Source organism: Triticum dicoccoides, chromosome 3B (assembly GCF_002162155.2).
Source record: "Triticum dicoccoides isolate Atlit2015 ecotype Zavitan chromosome 3B, WEW_v2.0, whole genome shotgun sequence".
Taxonomy (NCBI): domain Eukaryota; kingdom Viridiplantae; phylum Streptophyta; class Magnoliopsida; order Poales; family Poaceae; genus Triticum; species Triticum dicoccoides.
The window spans coordinates 215,668,303-215,675,658 of record NC_041385.1 but is presented as its reverse complement, the minus strand read 5'-3'; positions in this window follow the sequence as shown (position 1 = coordinate 215,675,658).

Sequence of the window (7,356 nt, the reverse complement as noted above, 5' to 3'; positions counted from 1 at the left end):
TCACAACATGACTCTATGACTCAAGTAATCTATTCAATAGGCTCCGAGGAGCGAGATATTACAAACATGGGTCTCATGACCCAACATTCAGAGCATACAAATCAAGCACAAGCGGAAGCTATCATGTCTGAGTACAGACATCTATAAATGAAAAGGCTGAGAAGCCTGACTATCTACCAAATCCTGCCGAGGCACAAGATCGTAGCTGAGGTAACAAGCTAAACGTCGAAGACCACGCGGAAATACTAGTGAGACTGAAGTCTCTCTGCAAAAACATAAAATAGGCAAACGTGAGTACAAATGTACCCAGCAAGACTTACATCAGAACTATCTACATATGCATCATTATCAACAAAGGGATGGTGGGGTTTAACTGCAGCAAGCCAGCTTTGACTCGGTGGCTATCCTAAACTACGACTGCAAGCGACTCTTTGAGGTGGCGCACACGAGTCCACATATTCACCATATCAATACACCACTATGGATCCGCTCCCGTCTCCCTACGAGAACGCCATCCATAGCACTCACGCTTATCTTGCGTATTTTAGAGTATCCACTTTCACTTGTCTATGAACTGATATAAGGGGTCCAAGTTTCCATATCCGAGGAATCCGGCTATTCGAATAGATGATGTTAACCCTGCAGGGGTGTACTTCTTCACACACGCTCTCGCCACTTACCGCCCTGTACACGTCATGTACCTCGGCAACCTTCAAGCGGAAGCCGGGCGAGGGAGTCGGCCACGACCTGACTAACCGAACAAGTCTCTAGTCCAGGTTTATCGCCTATTCAGGTTCCATCCGCAAGGAGATCCGGCCGGGGTGTCGCTTACGGCCCCAAACGATGTGTGCAGGGTTCCCAAGCCCACCATCCGGGTGCCACTTGGTACACCGGGCCACTGTGCCTAGTCTGTCCCAAGCCCACCTGTACCGGGTGCCACTTGGTAGACTACTAACACTGCCTACAAACACCAGAAACTAGTTGCAACTCCTGGACAGAGATCAAGTTGATTAATAAGTCGAGAGGGCTTGGAGCGCCCGGAGCCCAATGTGTGGTAGTAACTGATCATGGATCACAAACACAGAACTCAGTTCCTGAGGACGGCTGCAATGAGACAACCCACCATGTACTCCTACATGGCCAACGATGTCAGGACCCCGACTCGATGTCACATCGATCTAGCCGGTAACACCTCATATCACTTTGCGGCCTCACGCACGGTATCCCCACGGTGTCGCCTTACCTTTGCCCGGGACCGTTTGCGCCTTTTGGCTCACGTATATGATAGTGTCGCTAGCATCCATATGATAAGGAGCCCGGGCTGACATGACTAGTCGTAAACCCAAAGTGGCACAGACTTACAGGGACAGGCATTCATGACCCAGCTTCGAACGTGTCGGTCATCAGCAAGTGGGTCCGGGCTGTAGCACTGGGCTAGCAGGACTCCGGTAAACCGGGCTGTAGCGGGCTAACAGGACTCCGGTACTCAAAGCGTGACATTTCCCCGAAGGGACAGACACAGGAACGAAGAAGGACACATGCCGGCCAGCCTAAGTGTTCCAGAGCAGTAGCAAGCTACCATGGCTCAGCGATAACACTAGGAGACATTTCCCGGTAAGAGAGGCTACTAAAGATAAACAACTAGATAGTCAGATCCCACACATACCAAGCATTTCAATAACATACACACAATATGCTCGATATGTGCAATACAACATGGCATCACAAAATGACTCTACGACTCAAGTAGTTTATTCAATAGGCTCCGAGGAGCGAGACATTACAAACATGGGTCTCATGACCCAACAATCAGAGCATACAAGTCAAAACACAAGCGGAAGCTATCATGTCTGAGTACAGACATCTATAACTGAAAAAGGCTGAGAAGCCTGACTATCTATCAGATCCTGCCGAGGGCACAAGATCGTAGCTGAGGTAACAAGCTAAACGTCGAAGTCCATGCGGAACTACTAGTGAGACTGAAGTCTCTCTGCAAAACATATAATAGGCAATCGTGAGTACAAATGTACCCAGCAAGACTTACATCAGAACTATCTACATATGCATCATTATCAACAAAGGGATGGTGGGGTTTAACTGCAGCAAGCCAGCTTTGACTCGGTGGCTATCCTGAACTACGACTGCGAGTAACTTTTTTGAGGTGGCGCACACGAGTCCACATATTCACCATATCAATACACCACTATGGATCCGCTCCCGTCTCCCTACGAGAACGCCATCCATAGCACTCACGCTTATCTTGCGTATTTTAGAGTATCCACTTTCACTTGTCTATGAACTGATATAAGCAACCCAGAAGTCCTTTTCCGCGGACACGGCTATTCGAATAGATCATATTAACCCTGCAGGGGTGTACTTCTTCACACACGCTCTCACCACTTACCGCCGTTTACACGACATGTACTCGGCAACCTTCAAGCGGAAGCCCAACGTGGGTGTCGGCCACGGCCTGCCTAAACACTCAAGTCTCTAGTCCAGGTTTATCGCCTATTCGGGTTCCATCCATGAGGAGATCCGGACGGAGTTTCGCTCACAGCCCCAAACGATGTGAACAGGGTTCCGTGACACCAAACGGGCGCCCGGTTTACCCGGCCACGTGCCTACCGCATCACAGCCCACCCCTACGGTCAGCGCTGTCCACGGCCTCCAGCATACTACAAACACCAGAAACTACTTGCAACTCCTGGACAGAGGACAAGGGTGATTAAGAAGCCGAGAGGGTCCATTGGTTTCGGGCCCAATGCGTGGTAGTAGCTGAATCATGGATCACAAACACAGAACTTAGTTCCTGAGGACGGCTGCAATGAGACAACCCACCATGTACTCCTACATGGCCTCTCACCGCTACCTTTACCAAATCGTGTTCACACGCTTAGCTCACACACCGTAGGACATGTTCACACACCTCTGATTCATCCCCGATGAATCAGACCCGACTCAACTCTAAGCAGTAGCAGGCATGACAAACAAGCATGAATGAGTAGGCACAATAGGGTTCAAACAACTCCTACTCATGCTAGTGGGTTTCATCTATTTACTGTGGAATGACAGGTCATGCAGAGGATAAAGGGGTTCAGCTACCGCAGCAAGTAACAGATGAATCGGTGTTGTCGTAATGCAGTAAAAGAGAGCAGGAGCGAGAGAGTAGGATTGTATCGGAATGAACAAGGGGGTTTTGCTTGCCTGGCACTTTTGAAGATAACATTGAGTCTTCATCAGTGTCAACGATCACATCATCGGTATCACGTCTATCGAGAGGGGACAAATACCGGCAACACAGAAGGAAACACAATCAATGCAATGCACAATATGATGCATGATCATGACATGGCAAAATGAATGTGTTTTGAGCCAATGCAACTAGCAACAGATTAAATGAAGTTGGTTTGAATACAAGATTCAAATTCAAACTCCATATGTGATTATTTAAATGCCCTTTATTTGATTTGTGCTAAACAGCACCTATAAGTTGTTCTAACATGCATGAAAATGGTACAGATGGATTCCTTGAATTTTTCTGATAATTTTTCATATATAAATTATTTAATTTGGAGTTACGGTTAATTTTCTATGATTTATTGAAGTTTTAAGCATTTTCTGGAATTTCAGAATTAAATTAAATCCAGAAAATGGTTTATTGCGTCAGCCTGACATCATCATGACGTCAGCAGGTCAACTGGGTCGCCCAGAGTCAAACCTGACGTGTGGGGGCCACACGTCAGTGACACAGGGTTGTTTAACCCACTGACAGGTGGGGCCGGGTCAAAGGCCACGTCAGCACGGTCAAGCTGACGCGTGGGGCCACTGTGATTAATCTAAACTAACAGAAGTTTAAGCCGTGGTTAATTAAGGGCGTGGGGCCCGGCTGTCAGTGTCACAGGGGGAGGTCAAACCCCGGTCAAATGGCCCAAACAGGCCGGCGGCTCAACGCCGGCGGCAACAGGCACGGCGGAGGGCTTCGGGATCGCTCCTCCGGCCACCAAAAGCGTGGCGGAGGGCATCTACGCGTTGCCCGTGCTCGTCCGCATCGAGCAGTGCAAGCAGCAGTGGCTATGGCGGCCCGTAGCGACGGCAATGGCGACAAGTGTGGTGGCCGGAGCTCGGTGGTGCACGGGCGCAGGGCTATGGCTCGCCCTCGAGGGAACCAGGTAGCTAGGCCGCATCTAGGGGGCCCAGGGAGCACGGTGGATAGCACAGCTGGGCGTGGTAAGCTCAGCGGGGAGCGGGAGGTCGGCCATGGCGGACGGCGGCCTCGGGAGCTCGTGGGGCGGTGGCTAGAGGAAGCTAGCGAGAGGGGGAGGTGAGGGGAAACGTAGGAGAGCTCACGGAGGGGCTAGCGGAGGAGACGACGAAGTCGGGGAAGCTCTGGACGCGCCGAATCGGTGGAGTCGATCTCCGGGCACCGGAGGTGAAGACGACGATGCTCCGGTCGACTGCGGCCTCCTCTGGTCGCGTGCGTCGCGTGGGTAGCTTCACGGGGTCAGGGCGGAGCTCAGGGATGCATAGTGGGAGCGAGGGGGTGGCTGTGGCCCCGGTAACGGCGTCGGCGGCGATGGGCTCCGCTCGGGCGCGTGCAGGGAGGGAAGCAGAGGAGGGAACGGGGTCCAGGGGAAGAGAGGGGAGGTGCAGGGGCGAGGGGGAAGTGCGTGGCGTCACCAGAGGGCTCGGGGAGGAAGCAGGAGGTGGCCAGAGCAGGGTGGAGGTGGCGCGCACGGCGGCGTCGCGGTGTCCGCATCCTTCTGGCGAGGAGGAAGACGACAGGGGAGTAGCGGTGGCGGGCTGGGCCGTGCTGCTGGGCCAGGTGGGCTACCAGGTGAGCGCCAGGTAAGGTTTCTCTCCTCTCTTTTATTTCTATTCTGTTTTATATTTTTCTATTTCTGCAATTTGTTTTTGATTTGTTTTAAAATATCAAATCATTTTATAAAATCCTGGAAATAATTATGGGTACTTTCTGAATTATTTCAGTGACCCTTATCAATTTCCAACATTTATTTGAGCATTTAAATTATTTATAGTATTTAAATGCCCAAAGTCAAATACAATATGATTTAATTCAAAAATCCAAAAATGACCTAAGAATATAATCATCATTTTTGGCAGAGGTTTCCACCTTAACCAGAAATCATGAACTTTTCTTAGGAACCTTTTGGGTTTATTGAAAAGATTTTAATTCACCCTAGTTGAGTTGATTTAATGCTAGGGTTTGAACATCCCCATTTCAATCTTAGGCAAAATTTAAACATGATGCAAACATGAAGCTAGCCTAGAGCACTACCAGCAGCTAGGGATGTGACAACTCACCCCCACTAAACAAGAATCTCGTCTCGAGATTCAAGCGTAGGGTAGGATGAAGGGGAAACGCAAACTAGTACAATCTTCACGATCCAGGGTGCACTTCAGTTGAACGTTGATTCATTCACCATCATTGTCTTGATGTCTTGTTCTGAGAAATCCTGCCAACATGACATGGAGGGAAGAAGGAGACTCTAGAAGGGTCGATCTTCTTGAAGATCGAACAACTCACGGAATGAGACATAGGACCATCTCTCGGGTTGAGACACGAGATACACATCAAGAGGGGTGGAAAGAAACGGATGACGAAGGTTCACTAGGTGGACAACAATTCCACACTTAAGAAGGTGGTAATCGGTTGTCAATGTAGCGAGGAGTTGAGTTGCCATGATACCACAACGAGACACCTTCGGAACCGTGACTCGTAAATATCTCCCCTTAAGTGGCAAAAGAATTACCTTTGATTCAGAGATCATTGAAACTCTTTATACCAGCTTAAGGCAAATCATAATCGATCATTTAGAGGGGTTCGGTAGAATGGCATACTCAAACTTGGATGATGTGGATTACCTTGTTGAAGACAACGTAATGGATGAATTTTGCTTATCACCGGAAATGGAAGAGACCCATGGTAGAATGGCACATTGGCGGTGCAAGCTGGGAACAAAATGCAAATGCTGGGAATGATTCTGGTAACTGGGGAAGAACCCAACAATAGAGAGTGAATTCACTGTTGGAGTGGTTATAGCATAACCGAGGAAATCTGGGGCAATCCCAGCTAGTGCCGATGATAAGACGTAGCGCTTGTGCGTGCTCTCAAGAACTTGAGCATTTCCACAATCATCAAGGTTTTACCAACATCCGTGTCAAGGGTCCGGTAACACAACTTACTACCATGATGAACGGTGATGGAGGATGCAGATGCAAAGAAAGATAACACTTTCTCAGATTTCACCTTAGCGAGGCCAAGGAAACAAAATCTGGATGATCGACCGAGAGACATTTAGCACTCCGCTTCTAATGTTCTCCTTGATGTGCTAGTGTATCCCATTCATTGAAATGGTTTGGTATCTAGAACATCAAGTAAAGGTCGGACTTCGGGAACACAAAGATCCATAGGGGCAACTAGGGAGTAAATCCTACGAAATCCCTATGGGGAGGTGGCCAATTCCATCAAATAAGATACTATAATAATAGGTCTACCGGATGGGTGTGTTGGCCACGACATCCACCTTACCGGTTATCGAGAGACCAATATTATAGTTCTTGGGAAATGTTCCAACCCATCATATCTGCCTAAGATTCAGATCTGGTTGGTGTCAGGATATTCCAAACTCATCGAGTCTAGGAAGAAAAATGAAAGTTTGCAACACAAATCGACGAGATGACGTTGCGGGATTCTCGGGAGACGAACTACGATAGCAAGCTCCAAAACATGAGCTGGTTCTGCTACAAACATGTGAACATGTTGTCCAAGACAAGCATGACCACAAAGTAGTCTTATAATAAAACACTACCGAATTCAGGAGGGGAACCATCATTGAGGATATCGAAGTCCTTGCATAAGGTATACTCTTAAGAAGGAACTTCTTCTCCTTGAACAATTCAATCAGTGGCTTGGTGTGCTAGGGACACATATAGATTGAAGGTTGCAAGTCTTCAAACCACAGAATTCTTCGCACGTGTGCATGACTGATTTGGAATGATTCCAGGGAAACAAAACAATCTTCCTCAAATTCATGGCGGCAACTTGCATCATATGCACATGAATTAGGGAAAATCACTACTTTCATTCAAACATATGCTTCATGAACGAAACACGAAGAAATGCTTACACAAGTTTCCAACACTAGGTTGATGTTCAACATGATTCATGGGGGGAGACAAAATGCTACTGATGGGCTCAACAGCAACTCATCGGAATTTCCATATCACTGGACTTCCACCATCATGTGAACACGGTGATAGCATTGGTCAGACCAAAGATGTAATGGTGTATGCTCGAGGGATCAACCACGAGTAGGACAACATTACGAGCATCAT